The sequence below is a fragment of the Taudactylus pleione genome, unplaced genomic scaffold (genome assembly GCF_031769625.1).
Source record: "Taudactylus pleione unplaced genomic scaffold, aTauple2 ptg000154l, whole genome shotgun sequence".
NCBI classification, from domain to species: Eukaryota; Metazoa; Chordata; class Amphibia; order Anura; family Myobatrachidae; genus Taudactylus; species Taudactylus pleione.
Window position 1 is genome coordinate 7,048,113 of NW_028284556.1, and position 25,430 is coordinate 7,073,542.

The window sequence follows — 25,430 nt, forward strand, 5'->3', positions numbered from 1 at the left end:
AGTAAAGTTGAAAAAATCGTGAAAAATCCACCTGCCGCAAGCACCTGCAATCAAAAAAACACTTGGGGCATACTTGGGGACCCCCATACTCAAGTTTGCTCATTTTTAACTTTGTCCCCAACCTTTTTTTTTTTTACGCCCCCAAATTCAAAGTAATTTTTTGGGGTGTTCTTAAGTGGTTTTTTTTTTAAAATTTTGACACAGTTTGCCTTTGGAAGTCTGAAGGCTGCACAGGGGTTCCCACAACGTTGCACCCCAAAACCCCAATTCTGCACTTTTTTCCGCCTCCTATTCATAGGCGAAACTTTGCCGCCTATTACATTGCGTTGACTTTCCGCCTAGGCGGAAAGTCTTTCAAATTGAATACGGAGTAAAGTCAAAACAGGTGAAAATTACGTCATCGGTGAAAAAGTAGCGAGGATACGGACTTTTCGCCTCAAATTGAATACGGGCCATAGTAATTTCTCACCTCAATGGTCTTTGTCCTCTTAATATCGATGACAACAGCTTATATTTTAAATAGCCTATAAAGTAGTTATTTTATTACTCATAAACATTTGTCCTTCTATTACCATTGGCAGAAATGTGTGTAGTACTTTGATGATCCATTCAGGTGTTTAATCACAGTATGACTTTCTTACATAGAGAAAAACAGGACTATACATAATTGTTCCCTTCTGTTATTCCCTGCAGTGTATACAGCAATGATTTAGGGAGGACATAACAGTGAGCAGTAGGATGGAGTTAGTATACACTTATATTGCATTCCGTTATGGTTTTCATGTTTTAAGCTATAAATCAATAAAATTATATGACACACATTTTATCTATCCAGTACAACCATTTCCATGCCCAATCCTTATGTAAAGATATTCATTGGCTAAAAACAGGTCATACCAGTGAGCAGGGCTGATACAAGGTTTCTCAGTGCCCTAGGCAATGATTCACCATAATGCCCATGCACAACCCAGTTATCTAAATAAAACCTCACTCACACAGTTTTAACCAAACCTTGGGAACAACATTTGTGTGTACACTCTATACAGTAATATGCCACACATCAGTGCCCACAACACATATGCCACAATGCTGTGCCTCCAATACATATTTATGCCACACATCAGTGCCACATAATGCCAAACATCAGTGTCCCAATACGTAATTGTACCACACATAAGTCCCCAATACGTAATTATACCACAAATCAGTATCATAATACAGAAAAATCCTCAGAAAACATGATTTTGCCACGATACATATTTATACCACACATCAGTGCCCCTAATACGTAATTTTGCCACAAATAAGTGTCCAATACGTACTTTTACCTCAAATCAGTGCCATAATACTTAAAATACCACACATCAGTGTGTTTATGTGTATTATGTGGGTGCAGGGCCGGACTGGCCATCGGGCACTTCTGGCAAATGCCAGAAGGGCCAATGGGCAGATGGGCCGATTTGGCTGAAGCGCTGAGCGCAGGCTTACCCAGCCGGCACTGCAGTGTTCAGCGTTTCCCCTGTTATTTACATGCAGCGTGGCTGCATCATAGCGTAATGACGTCATGACGCAGCAGCGTCATGACGTCATTGCGTGGGCGGCGGCCGTGTAAATTGGGCAGCTTTATCCAGCTCCCGAGAGCTGGCAACTTGCTAGGATGCGGGCGCCGTCATGACGCTGCAGCGTCATGACGTGCTGGGTTTGATGTGCGGCGGGGGTGGGGCCTTGGGAAAATTACTCCATTAGCTCCCGCCTTCTGTGAGCTGACTGTAGGGGGGCGGGGGCCGACTGGTGCACAGGCAGCGCGACACCCACGGCGGCGGTGATGTCATTACGCATCTGGCCCAGCTCAGGGATAAAAAAGCGAGGCATGGGCGGGAAGCCGGGAACCTGAGTGGACTGGACGCCATTTTCGGATCGTATGAGTTGCTGACACAGACGGACGCCAGCTGAGACTGCAGCAGAGGCCCCAGTGCCCAGTGAATCGTGTGTGCAGTCACACTGTCAAAGTGAGTGTGCACAATTTTTATTTCCCTTGGTGTGGTGGGTGGGCTACTTTGTGGGGACTACTACTGGGACCACTGCATATGGGGTACTACTACTGGGGGCACTGTATACTAGAGGGTGGACTACTACCACCGGCAGTGCATGGGGGGGGACCATTTCTGGGGGCACTATATAAGGGGCACTACATAGGGGTACCACTACTGAGGGCACTATATATGGGGTCCACTACTGGGGGCACTGCATAGGTGGGGTGGCTGCTACTGTGGGCACTGTATGGGGGGGGGGTGGTGCTACTGGGGCACTTTTTAAAAGGGGGGTCCTACTAGGGGCACTGTATAGGGGGGCCGCTACTAGGGGCACTGCATAGTGGGGACTACTACTGGGGGCACTGCATAGGAGAGACTACTACTGGGGGCACTGTATATGGGGTACTGCATTTCCCCCTATTCCTTCTCTCTCTTTCCCAGCTTCCCCTCTTTCTCCTATGTCTCACCCGTTTCCCCCTCTTTTTCCTCCTCTCTCTCCTGTCTCCCCCTATTCCTCCTCTCTCTCCTGTCTCCCCTTATTCCTCCTTTCTCTCCCATCTCCCCCTATTCCTCCTCTCTCTCCTGTCTCCCCTTAATCCTCCTTTCTCCCCCGTCTCCCCCTATTCTCCCTCTCCCCCCCCCCACCGCGAGATTTGGTATGATTTACCGGCAGAGGAGGAAATTCTCCTATGTTGGGTCCCCTCTTTAATTCTCTCCCCAGCTGCCTAAATATTTCCTTTTTCTCCTGGCTCCCCCCTTTCCTCCTCTTTTTCCTGTCTCCCTCTATTCCTTTTAGTATGTTGCTATTTCAAACCTGCAGATCCATGTAGTATTAATATCAATTGTATACAATATATTGTTTATAATAGGGTGGGTAAGATAAGCGCTAAAATATTGTATTGGTGTAATAATTAATTGGTATATCTGACTGTGTATAAAAACAAGGAATGTGAAAAATATATATAATTATATAATGTAAAATGCCCATAAAAATAAATAAAGGTTTACAAAAGGTTAAAAACAGAAGAAATCTAGTTCATATATTGATGAGACCTAAAAAGAAAAAATCATTAGTAAATGTTTAAAAGCTCCTAGAGTCCCGATGGAGGTAATCATGTACAATCCTCTGAAGGTCATTGTGACTATAGGATCCGGCCTCCCAAGTTTGTTTATATTTCTATTTTATAATATTTGTAATGTGCAAATATTCATGTTTGTGTATGTGAATAATGCTGGGCATGCACGGCAAGATAAAATGTCTGTCAGACCGACAGACATTTTATCTGGCCGGCTGCCAGCCGCAGATGTCCGCGGCATACACTGTGAGAGAAATCTCACAGTGTATAGCCCGACATCTGCGCTCCGCCCCCGGGGGAGGAGACATTTCCCTGTTCCTTCCGTAGGAAGGAACACAGGAAATGTCTGTCTGTCGGCCGCGCTGGGCATACACTGCCCGATGCGGCCGACAGTTACCGGGTAAATATCGCATCGGACGGGCATGCTGGACAATCCAGCATGCCCGACCGAGCAATATTTAACCCTCGGTCGCCCCCCCCACGCTACAATTATCGCGGCGATCCGCCGATATCGGGCGGATCGTCCCGATAATTGCAGCGTGTATGGCCAGCATAAGGAACACTATTGCGTGACATAACGTGAAAAAGGGACACTACTGTGTGTTGTAACATGAAAAAGGGACACTACTGTGTGTTGTAACATGAAAAAGGGACACTACTGAGTGTTGTAACATGAAAAAGGGCACTACTGTGCAGTGTAGTATGATGAAGGGATACTACTGTGTGATGTAATGTGATTATGGGGCACTACGGTGTGATGTAACGTGAAAAAATAGGTAGCTACGCCCCTTCCCAGCGAGACAACACCTGAGTTTTTTTGTGTGTGCCTTCGGCACGCACTCTCCCTGCTTCACCTCTGGATGGTGGCACACATGCTCTTTTGTCAATGTGTAATTACGGCTCTACTTTGGTGTGCGCAAATGTGTCCTCTGTGTTCCGCGCCTGCCCTAAAAAAGTCCTACAGTGAACACTATCTACTACACCTGCTAAACTAGGGCTTGGGAAAATGCCTTCCCCTTTCTTTGTGTATTACCTACACCAGTGAAGTGCCAGCTTTACCTATAGAAATCTGTCTGGTGGGAAAGAAAATCTTGTCCATTTTCCAGCATCTGGGAGCAAATTTCTATTGTTTGCTCCCATACATTCCCAGATTTTCTGTCCCACCACACGAATTGGACAGATATATCTATAGGTGTGTACACAGCTTAACAGAACCAACACAATACCAAATGTTTGACTCCCCTGCAGGATGTGCTGTTGTATGTATTTTAATAGAGAATGATGTGTACTTGTCTGTTCTAATATTAATTATATTTGTAAGAGCATAGACTAAGAAGTGGGAGGGGTCAGGAATAGTTAGGGGAGGAGTCTATGCCAGGAGCCAGATGCTGACGCGAGGTGGGCCTGTGTGCTCTTTTAATTGCCAGGGCCTATTTTTAGTCCCAGTCCGGCCCTGTGTGGGTGTGTGTATATATATATATATATATATATATATAAATATATACACCCACTGACGAAGTCTTTCAATGATAAAACACGTTTGGGTGTGCCCGGGACGGTGACGTATGCTAACACTCCGTGTGAGGACTCTGCAGCAAGGAATAGATCCATCATGCTGATGGCTGCATCCAGGGGCTGGCTGGCAAATTTTGGCAAGGGGTGCAAGCACACAAGCAGCGGCCCACCCTTCAAAAGTGGTTTGCTATGTAGAGACATGGGCTATTTCTGCCAATAAGGATCATTTGTTTATTGCCACTTATTGCAGCTATAAAATTCCCATTCCATTACAATTTATCAATAAAATGTTACTAGGGAAACTAAAGCATACTCGCCCTCATTTGTTGTCTCCTCTCCTGGAGAAGCCCAGAGAGGAGATTAAGATGCGGGTGAGGCCTGACGCTTTGTGTCATTACGCACCGGCCTTTGTGGCATAAAATGTTGTTAATCATGAGTCCATGGGCATAGGCCAATATGACACAATTCTATTATATCCTGTTGCCCCCCCCCCCAGAGAGTGGTAAGTATGCTTTAAGGATTAAAAACACCTTTATCTAAATAAATGTTTTAATTATTATTGCTATTCAGAGATGTAGTAGTAGGGAAACATGACAAGTGGGTGGGGGTAGTAGTAGGGACACATGACAAGTGGGTGGGGGTAGTAGTAGGGAACCATGGCAAGGGGGTGGGGGTAGTAGTAGTAGGGAAACATGACAAGTGGGTGGGAGTAGTAGTAGTAGTAGGGAAACATGACAAGTGGGTGGGGGTAGTAGTAGGGAAACATGACAAGTGGGTGGGGGTAGTAGTAGGGACACATGACAAGTGGGTGGGGGTAGTAGTAGGGAACCATGGCAAGGGGGTGGGGGTAGTAGTAGTAGGGAAACATGACAAGTGGGTGGGAGTAGTAGTAGTAGTAGGGAAACATGACAAGTGGGTGGGGGTAGTAGTAGGGACACATGACAAGTGGGTGGGAGTAGTAGTAGGGACACATGACAAGTGGGTGGGGGTTAGTAGTAGGGAAACATGACAAGTGGGTGGGAGTAGTAGTAGGGAAACATGACAAGTGGGTGGGGGTAGTAGTAGTAGGAAACATGACAAGTGGGTGGGAGTAGTAGTAGGGAAACATGACAAGTGGGTGGGGTTAGTAGTAGGAATACATGACAAGTGGGAGGGGGTAGCAGTAGGGAACCATGGCAAGTGGGTGGGGGTAGCAGTAGGGAACCATGACAAGTGGGTGGGGGTAGTAGTAGGGAAACATGCTATGGAGGAGCAAGGACAAAATCCAGGTACAGGAAGGGAGGGGGCGCAAAATTGCTACCTTGCACTGGGTGACAGATATCCTAGTTTCGACCCTGTGTACACAAACATCAATTCTCACCAAAAAGAAGTAATTTGTAGCAGCTCTAGTGTAGTCTGTAGGGCCAGTGCTTCTTCCATGATTGACAGGCTGGGAATCCAAGAGTAGGAGGAGAGGATTTGAAGTGATGGAAGAGGTGGCCACCACACTGCCTGCATGTTCCATGTCACTGAATGCAGATACCTAACAGCCAGGATGCTTCTTCTGATGAACCTCCCCCTGACACGACACTGCACTGCACTTTCTGCATTCAGTGACATGCAGGGCCGTAACTAGGGTAGTGCAACCAGTGCCATGGCTCAGAGCACCACAGTGCAGGGGGCGCAGTTTTGGCCTGTCTATTTTCCTGTTTATTATCATTTTTAGTTGTAGCTTCCTCTTTTTTTATCACCAGCATCTCCTGGCCTCCACTATCTCTTCCCTGGCCCTTCTCCATGAGGCCATGGCCCTTTTTAGTTGCACTATCTTTTGTCCCTATTTAAGAAATAGGGGGGGGGCGTTAATGCTCTCTCTGGCACAGGCAACCAAAAAGTCTAGTTACAGCTCTGGTGACATGGAGAATGCAGGCAGTGTGGTGGCCACCCCTTCCCTCTTTTCGATGCTGAATAATTGGCTGAGACAAGTTCAGTTTAAAATTTAATCGCGGTGACGCCATCTTGCGACTGGCCGCAAGACGCCATCTTGGAAATGAGATCGCAAGATGCCATTTTGCGAATGGCCGCCTAAGCGCCATTTTAGATAAACTCACATTTTAGTACATGTGGCGATGATACTATTAGCACCATGCGATTGCATTTTTCACCATTTCTCATACACACATTAATACGCACAATTGCGCTGTTAACTAGTCGCATATTAGCGAATGCTTAGGACTTTGTATGAAACCGCTGTTTTATTAGCATTATGCCCACGCATCTGCCCCAAGTTAACTAGCGTCCTTATGTCAAACCCTGAATACCCACACATTACATATTCACACATAAGGTTCAATAAGCTTTAAAGTGTATGACTTAAGTTGGTTCAGTTAGTTTAAATGCTGAGAAATAAAGATATTTGATAACTAAGGTATTATACATGCTAAACAAGTCATGTTTGGAGTTGTACTGATGCGTATCCTTTTTACAGTATTACGGTGTTATCGGTGGGGAGATCGCATCACGCATTCCCGAGTTATGGATCGCAGAGCCTACATGCAACAAAATGTATATTTTAGGAATAATTGTTAGGATGCTGCAGGAGGCGTGAAGAGGAAGACCCCCAGCTGTTAGAGGCAGGGAGAGTCTATTTGAACCAGCCTGTTAAATGTGCTGTAACAGATGCTTCACCCCTGAGAACCAATGATATCAGCAACAGACTTCCCTATTGTCCTGTTTATTCTGGGGGGGTATAAATATGAGTGCACGAACGCTGGTTCTGGGTCTTCATGCTGAATGCTGAATGACGAGGAGTCTCTTGCTCATGCCTATCTCTGGGTCCGGAAGCGCCTGCGTATGTATACTGTACTTGCGGTCTGTATAATTTCCTTTTGCGCCTAAATTGTGTCTTGATCAATTGCGTGTAACTATCTGAACTTTTACCTGAATATCACTTGTGCTTTGGAACCACAGATTCCACATCTAAGTCTTTATTTATGGTATGACTGCATACGCAAATTAGCGTCATCCTTAGAAGGTATAGGCAGGACATTAGAAGGTATAGGAAGGTGTGTATAGAGATTCTGATCCAGTATCGTTACTCTCCTCAGCACACAGCATTACAGCACACATCAGTAGGGAAGGCCATTGATATGTCTTTCCTCAATGGTTGCCATCTATGGATAACTTGGGAGAAACCATCAATGGTTTGAAATTATGCAATGTCATAACATCAATGTCCCCACCTTGCCTGACTATGAATGAGAGAGTGGGTGGGGCTGCAGTGCTGATTGACAGCTGAGGCTGTTCAGTCAGCAAACAAAGCTAGAAGTGGGCAGACGAGGGAGGCAGCGGCAGGCCCACTAGGGCCAGATTAAAGGGGGAGAGACAGGGACAGTCGTCCCTGGGTCCCCACATATTAAGGGTCCCCACACCCACCAGGGGTGAAAGTGGGCCGTAACGGGAGATGGAGCCAGTTTCGTCTCCTCCAGCTCACCTAACCCCGGCATCGCAGGGAGGTTCCATTAGCCGGGCACCCGCTGAGATTTTGTTACCAGCGGGCGCCTTGCTCCCTCCCCTCAGCACCAGCCGGAGGCTTGAGCTCACACCTGAACTCCGGCTTCCGACTCCCGGAGTGCACTATGGGAGAGACATCATGACGTTTCTCCCATAGTTCCGAGGACCGGCCAGCCGGATGGACGAGGACATGGGAGCGGGGCTTAATGTAAGTATTGTGTTTTTTTTCCGTATAAATGGCTTCACTACAGGGGGCACTGCTTCTGGGGGCACTACATCTGGGGACACTACTACTGGGGGGCACTACATCTGGGAGCATTGCTACTGGGGGCACTACTACTGGGGGCACTACATCTAGGGGCACTGACACTGGGGGCACTGCTACATGGGGTATTGCTAATGGGGGCATTGCTAGTGGGGGCACTACTACTGGGGGCACTATATCTGGGGGTGCTGCTGGCACATTACTTTTGGGGGCACTACTACAAGGCACTGCTACAGAGGGCACTACTTCTGGAGGCACTACTACAGGGGGCATTACTACTGGGGCATTACTGCTGGGGCACCACTACAGGGGGCATTACTATTGGAGAAACTACTGGGGGCACTACTACAGGGGGCATTACTTCTGGGGGCATAACTACTGGGGACACTACTAATGGGGGCATTGCATATGGGGCACTACTGCTGTTGGCATTGTATAAGGGGCACTACTACTGTGGGCATTATGTATATTAGGGGCACTACTATGTAGTGTAATATAAATCAGGGGCACTATGGACCTGATTCAGAGATAAATGCAACTGCAATTTGCACGCAGATCGAGCAATTATTTTACATTGTGCATGCAGTGCACGTACGCGAAGGCAGCAGTGCATCCGCTGTGCATTCACGCAGACCACGGAGGCCCATTGCAGATTGATTGACAGGAAGTGACCATTTGGGGGTGGAGACGGGGTTGTTAGCGAAAGGCAGGTGTGCCTTGCTGTTTGAATGCTGTTACGTGGGTATGCATAAATTAGCCACTACAATTGCACATGCAGCACTGCATGGCAGAAGAGCTCCCTGGCCTGTCCTGGCACCCTGAACGGCTGGCTATGGTAGTCTGTGCTTTGTTCCAGCACATTGGATGGCTGGCTAAAGTGGTCAGAGCCATGTTCCGCCACCCTGAATGGCTGGATAAGGTGTTCTGGCTATCTAGAATGGTGTGCGCCCTGCTCCTGCACCCTGAACAGCTATCTAAGGCTGTCTGTGCCCCTTTCCCCTAATCCCGCAGGCAAATGCTAGTAAATAATAGAGTAGTCTCTTTCTGAAAGACCTAATTAAACAAGTAGAAGCTTTTAGCAGGTCTTCACACTTTTTTTTAAATCTCTTTTTTTCTCAGAAGGTAGATAACAAACATAAAAAAAGATAATAATAACATATAGCCATAGAAAAGAAAAACATTGAAAAACATCAAACTACCTTGGCCCTCATTCAGAGCCGTACGCTCTGAGCAGAGCGCACGCTCTGAATGAGGGCCGCCCTCCATAAAAATGGAGCGTCCTCCTGGACGCTCGTATAGCTGTGGGTCACCACCCACAGCCTATACGAGCGTGCAGTTTGATGGCCGCGATGGTCGTGACCATCGCGACCATCGAAACTGCGAGCCGGAGCCTGCGGTTGAGGTTTTCAACCGCAAGCTCCGGAGTGATTTTGGCTCTATCAGAGCCAAAATCACTCCCACTGACATCACTGATGTCAGTGGGCCGGCTTCTGACGGGAGGCGTTCCCGTGGGAACGCCCCCATCAGGGAGGCACGCCCCCGGCACGCCCACCAAAGGGGGCGTGCTGTCAATCAACATCGACAGTACGCCCCCTTTGATCAGACACAACGAGCGAAGGACTTTCCTTCGCTTGTCACATCTGGCGCATGCGCACGACGGAGCTCCCTCCGTCGTGCGCATGCTCAGTGCAGAACATCGACCCACTTGCGAGCGGACAGCCGCTCGCGAGTGGGTCTGAATCAGGGCCCTTGTTTTCTTAAATTTGGTCTTAGAAAATTTGGTATAAAAACCAATAATATCTAATAAATACAATATTGAATATAGAATAAAAGAAAATAGATGAGAGGGGAAGAAAAGAAAGGAGGGGGGGGGACACCAAGCACCAAAGTTAATAAAATAACAATAAAAAAATAAATAACTAGAACAGATTCAAAAGTACAAAATGAGGGTCAAACCAGACTTGGAAGGGTCCTATTAAAGTGAGAGTACCAGGGGGCCCATACTTCATGAAATTTGGGCATTTTGTAATGGAGGAGAGCAGTGATATATTCCATGGAAGCAGTGTACCAGATTCTATTGAGTAGTGCAGGAATGGGGAGCGAATGCATTTTTTTCCACTTAATAGGTGCAGAGTTAAAGATATTACCTAACAACGACATGACTTCATCCCAGTACGTTGAAATCAGCGGACAGTCCCACCAAATGTGGAAATAGGAGCCTTTATGTCCACACTGACGCCAACAAAGATCTGATGTCAATGGGTAGATGGAATTAAGTTTTTCAGGGACCATGTACCATCTGGTATAAAGTTTGTAAGCAGTTTCTTTAAGGTTGGTGTTAATGGACGTCTTAGAGACCAACTGATGAATATCTGATCATTCCTCATCATCCAGATTCCTACCCAGGTCAGTCTCCCATGCTATTTCAAATGGCTCTTTGAATTCAGTGGGGGACCCAGCTAGTAGGGAATATAGAATGGAAATAGTACCTTTACGACCAGGGTTGTAAGTGCAGAGGTGCTCAAAGGAGCTGAGTTCCCTGAGGGAACATGATTTACTGAGGGAGTTGATAAAACTAGTGAACTGTAAATATGCAAAATGGTATATCGGTTGTAGGCCAGATTTTTCACACAGTTCCACAAAAGTTTGAGGGGCAAAATCCCCAACAACATGTAAGACTCTAGTGACACCCACAGCTACCCAGGGGCGTGAGTAAGGGCCCACACACCCCAAAGGGAACCGAGGATGTCTCCAAAGGTGTGTCAATGGGGATCAGCATGAGGCTAAGTCCAACCGTTTATTCACCCTGTCCCAAATACTCAAAGTGGCCTTAACACATGGAACCATATGCACCGAGGCTGGTCTCAGATGTGGAGGGAGCCATGGGAAAAAACCCACCCTTTGGTCTCCGATCAAATCGCTTTCAATATCCACCCATTTTAGGTCTTCACACTTCTTAATCAAAAACAGCGATAACAGTTTTACGCTACTTATGTTTCAGGAGAAATTGATGTAGCAAACCATACCTCTGCCTGATCTGATCCAACTTGGATGGGTCTGAAATAATCTCTTGGTCACCAAGCTTCAATTTTGTTTTCTGCAGGCTGAAGTCCAGATAGGCAATTTTTGCTTTGTGATCCTTTTAGTCATTCTTAGATTACAGTAATAGATAATGCTATTTCATAAACACAGTATGTACTCAACATTTAATGGAAGATAAATGCAGTGATCACCTTTACTCTGCCCTGCTATTGAGGTACTATTGTAACACCCCGCTAAGGGTGTACTGTTCTAAGAGTGGTGTGTTGGGGTGTTTCCTTACCAAGTAACACTAACTCTGGATCACCTTGGGTCCTTCCGGAATGTTACCAAGTATAGATACATGCAATAATGTGCAATCAGATGGTGAATTTATTCAACCATATCAGTTCAGCAAAGTAACAACTTCTGTATCAGTACTATAATTCAACCATTATAATTTATTACACACACATTTAAAATAGAAAATTACTCTGGGGTCCATAAATTTTATTAAAAAGGAATTCTCTCGTTGCCGTGTCTGTACATCTGCGAAACTAAATCAGGTTAAGACACAAGGCAAGAAAACAGAATATTGTACAAACTTTACAATTTTGCACTATATCTAATCTGCATACCTAAAATGGCTAACTTTAAAGCTGCATACACACACAACGATTTTTTGAATGATTATCGTTAAACAATATCGTTTAACGACAATTGTTTGCAAAAATCGTTCACTTTCTGAGTCAAACGATGAACGATTATCGTTCATGCGCGTTCACGTTTGTAGTTTGTCGTTTGTAGTTTGTCGTTCAGTCAGACTTGTCAACTCAACGATTTTCATTAAGGGAATATGCAAAAATCATTTGTAGTTCATAAAAATCGTTCATGACATTTAGTAAATGAACAACTTTAGTAAACGATTTTAGTAAATTTTTTCAAGGGAAAAAATCGTTTACTAAAATCGTTCATTAAAAAAATCGTTGTGTGTGTATGCAGCTTAACTGTTTAAGTCATTACGTTATAACAGTTGCTGGCCAGCTAAATTCTTTACAGGTGGTGCACGGTTGTAACTCCTGTACTCTATACTCCCATGTCAAGGATATATTGCTTGATGCTGCACTGTTTACTCCCTGTCACCACTGAGTTTGAAATATTTTGTCACAATTGCTTCATTTAGCATGAGTTTATTCCAGAAATGACCACGTCCATTAATTTGTGCAGCAATATGAATATTGTAGTTCCTAGCTGCTTCTAACTGATTCAGGTCACTAGAGCAATATATAGTGAGTAAATTAGGCTTTCACTGGCTGCCTCAATCGCCTGTCCTTACTATGTGCAGATGGCGAGCGTTAAATGCTATTGTGATCCCAATATCCTAGAAATTACAGTCTACTTTTCCAGTATGAATTAGTGAGTACTTTGTAACAGTAATTAGAGCAATCCCTGCTGTCTCATATGTAGTTCAATCCTGCAGGGAGCTGACAGGTATATCAGTTTGGTGCAGGGAGTTCCTTGCAGGCCAGGTATAGTAGCTGTTTATAGCTGTTTCCCTGTCCCTAGGGGAAATATTCCTGTAATAATTGTGGCTTGCTTTCTCTGTGAGTACAGCTACTCTGGGTGCGATGTAGACTGAAGTGTAGGGAGATGCACTGTAGCATCCCTTTCACTGACCAGTATACAGTAGGTGATATTGTCTGCTCCCTCAGTTGCTAGACCCTCATAACGAAGAGCAGTGCTGTGCACTGTATTCTACAGACCAGTGCCAGATTAAGGTCCACATGGACCTGGAGCTGAAATTTATAAAAGGCCTAGTTTGTGTGCTGCATGTATTACATTAGGGCTATCATGACCTAATAGAGTCGACTGATAACCCTAATGTAATACATTACCCCTAGAGCACAGGAATTACCCAGTCACAAGGATATCGCCTTAATAGAGCCCACCCCCAACACCACCACACACAAACTTCACCGTGGTAAGCCATTTACATAAAATGTTTTTATTTCTTTAATTAAAATGTCCTACCTCCTAATGGAACCTACTGCTGTTTGCTCCATCTCCCACCATCTTCATTTCTCTGAGGCTGTTGCTCTACCCAGAACTGGGAGGGTTTCAGAAAAGCAGCGACGAAAAAATAACATCTGGCATATATATATGCCGGCGTTATTTTGATATATATATATATATATCAAAATAACGCCGGCACTCCACAAATAAATACACTGTACATGCCTGGGTGCCCTCTGATGGTCCCAATGGATCAAAGATATACATGCAAATAACAGCGGCACTCACAGGACTTGTAAAGAAGACTCCAGACTCCCAAGGTCAAGTTCAACGTTTCAGTCAAACGACTTTTATCAAGAACCCACACCCGGTTCTTGATAAAAGTCGTTTGACTGAAACGTTGAACTTGACCTTGGGAGTCTGGAGTCTTCTTTACAAGTCCTGTGAGTGCCGCTGTTATTTGCATGTATATATATATATATATATATATATTTACACATATATAAACATAAAAGGAATATATAACATGATTGCAATAGTTATTATAATGGCTATATGCCTAATATACAATATAAATCTCTAAACATCATATAGAAAAGGTAATTGAGTTCTGTAGCTAGAAAGGATTTTTTACAACTAATAATAATTCCCATTTATCTATTCTGTATACAGAACCCTGTTTACCTTCTCATACGATGTTTTGATGTTTATATATTTCAATAGGTTGCTTTAATTGTATACAAACATTAGTAATGTAATCACAATATATATTCTGTTTGAATTATTATTTTCAATTCACAATATTTTTGTATTTGTCTTCTCCTTCCATATCTCTGTATATGCCCCTCTATGTCTGTACGTGCTTCTATACATCTATATGTGCCCTCTATGTCGATATTTGCCTCTATGTCTGTATGTGCCCCTCTATGTCTGTATGTGCCCCTCTATATATCTGAAGGTGCCCTTTATGTTCATATTTGCCTCTCTATAGCCATACAGTATGTGCCCCTTTATGTATGTATGTATGTATGTATGTGCCCTTCTACAGGATGTCCTATATTGTTTGTCCTCGCCCCACCTATATGGTCTTTATTGTGCTGTATTCTGTGCCATGTTCTCTGTTGTGCTCCCCTTTATCTATGTGTTCTTTATTTTTCCTCATCTGTATTTTCTTAAACATACTTATCACTCCCTGTCACTCCCTATCACTGTTTCTCTATTGCATTGGATGTCCAGTCTCTTCAACCGCACGCCAGCTCCTGAAGCTGGCTACATTGTCCACTGTCTCCAATGAATACATTCAAATGTCCAGCACAGCAACACATATATAAGGGTACACAACATGAAGTACTCTCAGGTTCTGGGGTACCACATACTTCCCCGCTAGAATGATGCGAGTCCTCACGCATCTCACCATTTTAACAAGTTTGGCAAACATCACTATAACGTTACAGCTCAGTTACAATATAACAACTGCCTTCAGAACAACGGTTGACTACATTTATTTCTTTTATGTAACCTCAGTTGGATACTATCATACACGCAACCTTTAGTCACAATAACTACTTCTGTATACTCTCTTTTCTGTATTTAATGGGTAGAGTTCCCCTTGCATCTCTTTCCTGGCCGCTTACATGCCTGTTGCAAAATTGAGGCTACCTCTCTATAGCCTATTGTTATGTATTCACAGTCTGGGTGACGCCACTCGGGAAACAGATATGTCGCTCCTTTGTTAGATGTATTAGGAATGTCAGTAGGGATATCAGATTCTGACTTCAATTTAATTGAATCTGAGCATTGGGGGTAGGAGTTTCTGATTCTCTTGCCATCACCCTTTCAGTGTCTCTTTCTCATTCAGTGGCACTTGAATTTGCCTGATTGAAGCAATTTGTTCTAGATTTGCTATTCTCCACTCTAGATTCACTGTCAGGTACTGGCTCTGGTGAAAGTTGTGGCTTGACTATGCTCTGCCGACCCCGCAGCACTGTTTTTCTTTGTCTGTCCCCAACTGGTTCATCTGTTCCTTCCGATGGCTCACCTTTCACATGGTCATCAAGGCGTGGTTGTCTGCATCCATAGGGTTTCTGTAAATAGTACGGCATCTGATAAGGTTGTCGTTGATTTGTACTTTGTTTCACCCTTCCTATTTCGTTGGGCTCCTCTCCATATTCATGATACAGATAGTTTGACTTGTAATTACGTGGAGAACCTCTGTGTCGTGAATAGCACCAATAACTCTTACGATCGGCAGCATGTATGCTGCCTTGAACTGGAACACCAGGGCCAGTTACATTAGCTGCCTGCAGACCTTTTGCTCCTTTGACCACATCAAACTCTACAGTCTCCCCTTCTCCCAGGCTTCATTGATATTTTCAGGGATTGTTCTTCTGGATCGCTGTGTAATGCACAAAGATATCTCACTTGGTGTCTTCACAATTGATGAATCCATACCCACGTCGCACATGGAACCAGACAACTTCACCAGAAACTTTCCCGGAATGGACCAGAGGATCAATGTCTAATGTGGTGGTCAATTCATCCCCAATTATATGACATTGTTTGCCATAACAAAGCCACCAATCTTTAGTGGTAGGATTCACTCTTGCTGTACTCCCCCGAGGCTCGGTCTCCATCCTCTGGGCATTGGAATTTAAACTATGCATACAATGTATCTCTATGTGTCCTCCCTTCTGGCATCACCAGCAAATGGGTCGGTCTATGGAGTCAAATTGATCTGTTGGCCTTCTTCCATTTTTTTATGTGGATTCCCACCAATCAGTCAAAGTTCTTCTTCTCTGAGTGTGTCCACAAGGCTCAGTTGAATCAGGGACTCTATTCTTGGATAGATTTCATACTTCCTTACAGACTTCTGTCATTCCCACAGTCAACTCCTTTAGTTGGCTTTGAAGCATCTGCAGTGAGTCATTGACCGGGGTTTGAATGCTTTGCTGGACAGAATCTTTTGGTGGTAGGACATGTCTTCCTTCGATATAATTTTGCCCCATAACACTAAGTTCTTGCAATCCAGGCATTTCAGGAAAATAATTTTCTAGAATGGGCTGAGACCCAACTACTTTTAATGCGGTTTCCTTAAAATCTAAAAATGAATGATTAGGTAGCTGCATCCTTAGTAGCCTTAGTTGTGTTCTCACTCCTCTATCGGAACCCTCGACGAACTGAGCTACCAGGGTTTCCTCCATGTTTTGAATCTCTTCCTCCTCCAATACCTGAATATCCCGTAGAGCCTTTTGCAGACTTAAGGCAAAATCTCGCAGAGTCTCACCAGGAAACTGTTTCCGGCCATAAAACCGTGTTTTCAATTCGGATGCAGTTCGCGTCTCAAATGTAGTAGCAAGACGTTGAAATATCTGGTCCACCTTCTGGCGTTCTGCCGGGGGCCATGATGCTACTTCTCTGAGAGTGGGTCCTTTAAGTTGCCCTATTACTATTTCCACCTGTTGTTGTTCAGTTAAGGGGTACAATCGGAACATCGACTGAATTTTATTCTTGAACTCTGTAAACTCACTCCCATCCACTTCACGAACATCTATATGTCGGTAACCAGGGAGCACCAAAGTAATATGGCATCATTATGGGATTTATTTGTGACATCATTGGTGCTCTTGGTTGAGCAGCACTGGCACCTGCTCCGGAAGAATCTTCCATCACTCGTCGCTTTTGTGACATTGATACTAACTATACAACTGCCTCACTTAAACTCCCTTACTTTGGGCTCTGTATCCTGTTCGAGACGCCAAATTGTAACACCTTAAGACTAGTTACACCTATTATGAGTTAGGTTCCTAGGTTCTTTGGATTTGTATTTACAGAGAGGTAAAGAGGTAAGTATACAACAGTTTATAGGAAACAAATTATGTATTTTATTGCAGTGAAAGTAATTAAATTATGGAAACTGCACTTTTATAGAGAGGATTACAAGTTCAATTACAATTATAATATTATTTACATTTACAATGCACAAAGAAATATAAACAATGGTTCAAGTTTTATTATTCCGGAACACAGCCTCCTTACTATCGATCAGTATAATGGTGCTCCTGCTAATTCAAAGATTATTGCATGCAATACAAGGTGAATACAGTTTACCTTAAACACTATAACCAAATAACAATGGCAATAAACAACAGTCTTTCAATTCTCTATCGATATGTTAACAATTCCCAAGCTTTTCTGGCCAGAAAACTAATAATTCAGGAATAATTATACCCTTAAAGTCCTGCTGGTGTACACTGTGTTACCCGGGTTATTAGCTGGATGGTCTTACTGTATCCTGCTTAAGCAGAAATAGCTCCACTGTGGGTTAATATAAAGCTGCATTGCTCCTAAGTGCAATTGTCTCTCCTTTTAATCCTGGCTGACAGACTCTGCAACAATGTTAATGTCAATAGTGCTGCACCTTGTTGCTACAAACGGACTACTGTGACAGCTTGTTAGATGGCTCTGCCTCTCCTACTGCACACAGAGCTGCTTGGATGGGATTTATTATATGCAACTCCTGCAGCTCCTTACGGGGACTCTCCTGCCCACAAGTCCCAAGAACCAAGTCTAAGGCTCTGTGCGGCTTATGCGGCTAATAAAGTTTCAGGCTGTAGACACATTAATTATAACTCCTTTTCTGCACTGGTGTCTGGGGATGTCATTGCTGGGAACTATACATAGGGCTGTAGCTGTCAGCTAGCTGCGGGCCACTGATAGCGGGTAGTTGTAGAAGAGTGTGTGCGGCCAAGCCTCTTACCCCCTGCTATAACCACGACTCCTTTCTGTGCCGGTACAGCCTCCAGTCACTGTCATCAAACTGTGGCTCCACCCAGGAACACTTCCGGCTGCTGTTCCTCACTAAGGGAGGCAGGTCCCAAGGCTCTAATGGCTGCCACCACTCAGTTCACTGAGCTCCCGGCACTCTCCAGCAGCTCCATCAGAGGCCCTCCGCAGCTTCCCCTTCACAGCTCACCTACCAATTGCACACAACAACTGCCGCCCAACTGTCAGTACAAGCCCCTCTGGTTGCGGGGCACTGTTTCTCTATTGCATTGAAGGTCCAGTCTCTCCAGCCACACGCCAGCTCCTGAAGCTGGCTATATTGTCCACTGTCACCAATAAATACATTCAAATGTCCAGCAACACATGTATAAGGGTACACAACATGAGGTACTCCCAGGTTCTGGGGTACGACATACTTCCCCGCTAGAATGATGTGAGTCCTCACGCATCTCACTATTTTAACACTATATATATTTTGTCACTATAACGTTACAGCTCAGTTACAATATAACAACTGCCTTCAGAACAACGGTTGACTACGTTTATTTCTTTTAAGTAACATCAGTTGGATACTTTGATGCACACAGCAACAACTCTGGCACTGGCCTGGCACTGGCCTGGCACTGATCCGGACCGCTGGATACACCGAGTCTACTGGAGGCACTAACTGAGGCAGCTGGGGCACCACAGACACAGAGTAAAGGCAAGCCTGGCCCCTGGCAGCCAGAGATCGGGTGCGGCTTTTCTTGGTGGGCTGCATGATCCAGTCAAACAGGAATGTCGGCCAAATGTCAGGAGGATGTGAAAGAAAGACAATGTGTGAGGTTATATGAGGACTGTGAAAGGGGATGTAATTAGACATGGAAGTTATGAAGGTTATGTAACCCCCCTCTACCTCTATAAAGGGAATATGGGTTACTAATTACCTTGATGCCTAATATATATCCACCTTTAATTTTTATACTGGTGGTGTACCCTAATATCAGTGCCTCCACCCAAGTATTGGTAGTAGTTATGGGCCTACTTGGGAAAACCCACCAATATCAGTAATATCTTACTACCTCCAAATGTACGGTGAACATATATAATTTAAACGTATTGTACCACTTACACAAACCTCTGAGTGTATCTCATATGATACTAGTTTATTTCCTTCTTCGATCTTCAGTATAATTCATATAGGAATTTATACAAAGAGTAAAAGAAAATACAACAATAACAATCTATCCATCTACAATGGTAACAAACATGTATATTGTATATGAGCTCATATAACTACGATATTGAATAGTCTTTCATCAGTGTTCATATGCTGTATGTAGATATTTTATACTGGGTATATATATGCATATATATCTATTGAGTTAGATGAAGCCTCAGTGCAGGTAATATTTCAGTTTATTTCATGAGCCGAGCCTGAACATTAAAGTCACGGACTTAGTGAAACTTTGTATCCTTCCCGTAGCCTTTTTTCAGTTCTTTAGCTATATTCCTTTGTAAGATATGTTCATTAAAAGTTAGTTAGATGTTATACCACTTTTGGTCACTAGATGGCGCTCTTAGTCCAGATATGAATTTTACAGTCCAGGGCTATATGGAGGGGCAGTGTAACAGTAACGTTTGGTATAGTCACCAAGCTCTGGATTACTAGCACAAGCAGGCAGTTATATGGTAGCTATTATGTAGCTATAAGCCTTAGTGTTCTCTCCTGCACTATCTCAGCCCCTGTCTCCTGTGTTCTGTATATGTGGTGCTGGTGTCATTAATATTCACTCTCACCACTCGATGAGGCAGCTTTGTGATTGGCTGAGGAGGACACTCCCTTCTGCTGCTGCTGCTGCTGAGTTTGTACACTCCCCCAACTCATCACTGTGATGCTGTGATTGGTGGTCAGTGGGAAACTGGGCGGAGCTTAGCCTGTCACTGCTGGCTTCCTACTGCACTGCTCCTCCGAGGCTGCCGGGATCCTGCACAGCTGACCACCCGACGCTGCTGTCACACACACTGGCCACCTAATAAGGTGAGACCCGGACTCCCACTCCAGCCACACACTCCCTGTGCACGGCTGCTGCTGATTATAGCTGTGTGATTATAGCTGCAGCACCTGCACTGAGGGGGTGAGCTCTGAGGGAGCGAACTGCTAAAGCTCCTGGTGCTGTGACAGCTCTCCCTCTTATACCCCTATCACAGAGGCACGAGACAGCCAGAGAGGAGCTCGTGTCCCTCATTTCCCGCCTACAGCACGAGCCCTTACAGTGCTAATTGACAGTTAACAAGGCTCGAGGGCTACTAGAACCTTCCTCCCCCACACAGCTGTCCAGGCCATGTGTTCCTCTACTCCTGCAGCACATCTCATGCAGCATATCTCTCCCTCCCATGCTATTCCAGTCACATTATGGCAACAATATACATAAGCAATGAACACTGTAAATAAATTAAATAGCATATTAAACATAGATATATATTTGTCTTATTCTTTTTATTTATTTTCTTTAAGACAGATAGAATTTTACCAGATAAATATATGTAAATTATTAGTGTACATATACGTATTGAACTTACAGTTAGTTATAACTTATAGCAGTCCCTATATTTTATACATAGTGTTACAGTTATGTGGGCAGTTCTGGAATCTGATAAGCTTGCCTGAAGAGGTGAGTTTTCAGGGAACGCTTGAAGGATTGGAGACTAGAGGTAAGTCTTATTGTGCATAGTAAGGCATTCCATAGAGTGGGTGCAGCCCGAAGAAAGTCCTGTAGCCATGAATGGGAGCCAATAATGCGTGGGGATGAGAGATGCAGATCTTGTGCTGAGCGCAGAGGTCAGGTTGGGAGATATTTTGGGATGAGTGAGGAGATGTATGTTGGTGTGGTTTGGTTAATGGCCTTATGTGTAAGTAAAAGTATTTTGTATTGAATACGGTAGAAAATCGGCAACCAATGGAGGGACTGACAGAGCGGGGCAGTTGGCAAGGCAGATAAGCCTTGCAGCTGCATTCATAATGGATTGTAATGGCGATAGCCTGTTTTTGGGAAGACCAGTAAGAAGACTATTGCAATAGTCAATGCAGGAAATAATGAGTGCATGGATTAGAGTTTGTGTGAGCTATAGTTGAATTTTGGATATGTTTTTTAGATGTATGTAGCATGATTTAGAGACAGATTGAATGTGGGAAACAAAGAACAGTTCAGAGTCAAGGATGACACCAAGGCAGGGTGAATTGTTGAGTTATCAATAGTGATCAAGAGATCAGGTTGGTAACTGTTATTGGCCGGTGGAAATATAATTAATTCTGTTTTAGAAATATTAACTAAGATTCAGGTGGTGAGATGACACCCAGATGAAATGGCAGAAAGACATTCAGTGACACGGACCAATACAGTTTGAAAGTTAGATTTAGAATTGTTTAGTTTGTCCCATTACTTTTTGCCCCTTAAAAAGTGGGAGGCACATATAGAAACCGTTGTAATTCCTATACCGTTCACCTGATATGGATGTAATTACCCTCAAATTAAATCTGAAAGTATGCAGTTAAAGAACATCTTGTTTGTTTCATTTCAAAGCCATTGTGGTGGTGAATAGAGGCCAAAATATGAAAATTCTGTCAATGTCCCAATATTTATGCACCTGACTGTAAGTGTAAATCCACTTAGTAGGTGCAATTCTGAACCTTGGCAAAACCATGTTATTCTAAAGGGAGGGGGCAAATTTAATATGTTCAGATTTAGAGGTGGGATGGGAGGTGGGTCCTAGTTCAGTTTTAAACCCATTGTTAAAGTAAAACTACTCAGTATTTGTGCACTACAGGCAAAAGAAGCAGTCATTTACATTGTGACATTATTTGTCCAGGTGCAAATTTGCATCTCTTAACTAACTTTACTTCTGGTTCTAGATTAATTTACTACAGAGTTTACTACAGTAAAAAAATCTTGTAATTGTTCCTTCATCCTTTATCTCTCTCTTGTCTGAAAATTAACAATTATCTCTGTAGTTGTACAATTTAAAAAATATTGAAACTTATAGAAAATACCAAATATCTATAGGCCCATATACCAGAAATTAATTAGAGCAGTTCTGCATTTTGCAGATGATTGTGTACAAAAGAATCTTCCATGTATGGGTTTCACTAATTGCCGATATCTATGACCAAAAAGTGTTTGGAATATGTGAATCTGGTCCATCAATATGTTGTATTTTGCTGACCAATTGGGGCTGTAGATTGCCAGTGTATGTTAACAATCAGCCATTTTCATCGATAGAACAATACATTAAAATGTTCATATGATTTGTAAAATTACGACCCTTTAATATGATGTAAGGGCACTTGCTAGCCCAATTCTGGGATCGGGATCCTGGAATTTTGGCCTAAAAATGCAGGGATTGAATCCCGGGATTGGAAGCTTCCAATCCCAGAATTCGGAATTGACCTCCCTAGTGGTGACTTGGGAGGGAGCCGGGCGGCGTTGACTGGGGGGGGAGCCGGGCAGCAGTGACTCACTGCTGCCCGGCTCCCTCCCTAGTCACCACCGCCTGGCTCCCTCCCTAGTCACTGCCGCCTGGCTCCCTCCCTAGTCACCGCTGCCTGGCTCCCTCCATAGTCACCGCCACCTGGCTCCCTCCCTAGTCACCGCTCCCTGGCTCCCGGCTCTCCAATCCGCAGGCTCTGGCTGTGTGCACTGGGTGTCCTCTGCCCTCACGTCATGCTGCGCAGTCCTGTGCCGGCTGGAGCGCACGACCAGCCACCCACCCAGTCCTCTACAAGCCCCGTCAGCCGCGTCAAGCCCCGCCGCCCAGTAAGTCACTGTGGGGGCTGGGCGGGGATCATTTTTAAAAAAAACGAAACCAATCCCAGGTACCACGGGAATCCCAGGATTGAAAAAATGGCCTAATGGGCACTTTCATGATTTGCAAATCCGATCTTCAGATGAAAAAGATCTGCAAATCTCTGCAATATACATGGACGCATATTGGTGGATTAGAATCGTTAAATCGGGGGGAAAACACAGAATCTGCAAATTGTATTTTTGTGAATGCTGACCCCTGGTTTCTTACTAATAAGGGCAAGTTCAGCATTCATATAAAATTAGCACAATTCTTCAAATAAAATGAAACATTTTCTCATACATATATGTAATTAATAGATATTACAGAGGGTGTGTCTACAAATCTGTACTAATTTGTTGCTGTAGATCACTAATTCCATCTGTCACTTCCACGTGTGGTCAGTGGATTTTTTTGTAATATACTGTTGTATTAATTAGTGATCATTATATAGCTAATGTAGCACCAAATATAATATGTTTTTTTAAAGTCATTTGGGACATTTACTAAGTTGAAGTTTAGTATGCGTCTTGCAGATCACAACACATCCAATGTGGTTTTCAGATACAAACCAGGATTTATCATACTGCAGTTTGGATGGTGAAAACCCTTACTGCATCCCATGTGTGGTGGTTTGCAATGCAAACAACTAAACTACGTGATGAAACCAGCATGACAGTGCCTACATGGCCATATGTTCTGCATCTAATTTGAAAGTTCATTAATATATAGTTACATTTACATAAAGTTTGAAAAAAAGCGACTACTTAATTATATTGTATAAAATCCCTGCCTTTTTATTAGTCCCACCCCATTCCCCTTCCCCAAATGGTACCATGTCCAATCCTGAGTAAGTTGGGCTGTAACCTAATGTAGGAGTATTTGATGTAGCTAAGCAATTCACATTTCCATCATTTCCTATATTTTCAGGTTTGCCTGTGCTGTTATTTACCAGGGACTGATTATGCACATGGGAGCTTCCAGCAGTGACATTTACTTAGACTTTTTTATCTCGGCTATGGTTGAATTCCCTGCTGCCTTTATAATAATAGTTACAGTGGATCGTATTGGCCGCCGGTATCCGTGGGCTGTGGGATGTATAATAACAGGGCTAGCATGCCTTGTTACTGCTTTCATTCCTGAAGGTAAGCAATATCTTTATAAAGGTTCCAGGCAGAATCCACACATTAAAGTAAAATACTTTTGCATTTTCATGAGTGAGCTCAACTGTACATGAAAGTTCCAGCGTAGACGACAACTGCAGTAAGTGCAGGAAATCAGGTCCTGTTATTTCACATTTATCAGACAGCTAATATATAATGTGTGGAATTGGTAGGATGTAACAAACAAATGAAAAGCAAATTAAAGATTACTATTATGTATAAAATAATAATTTTAGTGTTAGTGTAACATGCATATGATCATTAGAGATGTGCGCCGACCTCCGTGTTTTGGTTGTGGATCTGGATCTCCCCTGGTTTTTATCTGGATTGGTTTTGCCAAAACCTCACCTCTGTGTTTTGTTTTCGTGTTTTGGTTTTGGATCTGGATTTTTTTTCTTAAAAAATCAAAAAAACAGCTAAAATCACATAAAATGTGCCTTTTTTTGTTCCTACAGCATTAATAACCTCAATAACATTTATTTCCACTCGTTTACAGTCAATTTTGGTTACCTCACAGCTCACAATATTGATTTTTTTCATCTAGTTAAAGGGCCAAAAGGTTGCATTCAGCTTGCTGGCTCAAAACTGATTGATATAATTATTAATAGAGTTGAGGACTGTGCAAAGATGATGGTTGGGATACCCTTGAGGATTGAAGGCATAGGCCTTCATAATGAAGGCAATGGCCTTGCATTATCTTGATGACTGTTGGCGGCAGCTACAACATGTGGTTCTTGGCCTTGCTCCCCTGTCATGTGACAGCCCTCCATATTTTCTGCGGTCTTGAGGCAGTGTCACAAGCACCAATAGTGTAGCCAAGGTGCGGTTACAAAATTCACACATGTGCAGTCGTGCGCACACAGAAAAAAAATATACAAAATATGCAATTTTTTTTTCAGGGCCAGAACTTGGGCCCAGAGCACAGATTGGTGACGACTGGAGTCAAGCAGCACTAGGTTGCGTTGCTAGATCTTGTGTGGCTAAGCAGCACACACACAGAAAATAAATAGACAAAAGACAATTGACTTAAATTTTTTTTATGCTCCAGAACTTGGGCCCAGAGCACAGATTGATGACGACTGGAGTCGGGTAGCACTAGGTTGCGTTGACGACTTGCTAGATCTTGTACGGCTAAGCCTAACACACACAGACAATTATTAGAAAAAAAACAATTGTTTTTTATTTTTTTTCAGCTCCAGAACTGGAGTCGGGCAGCACTAGGTTGCAACTTGCGTAGCTGGCTGGATCTTGTGCA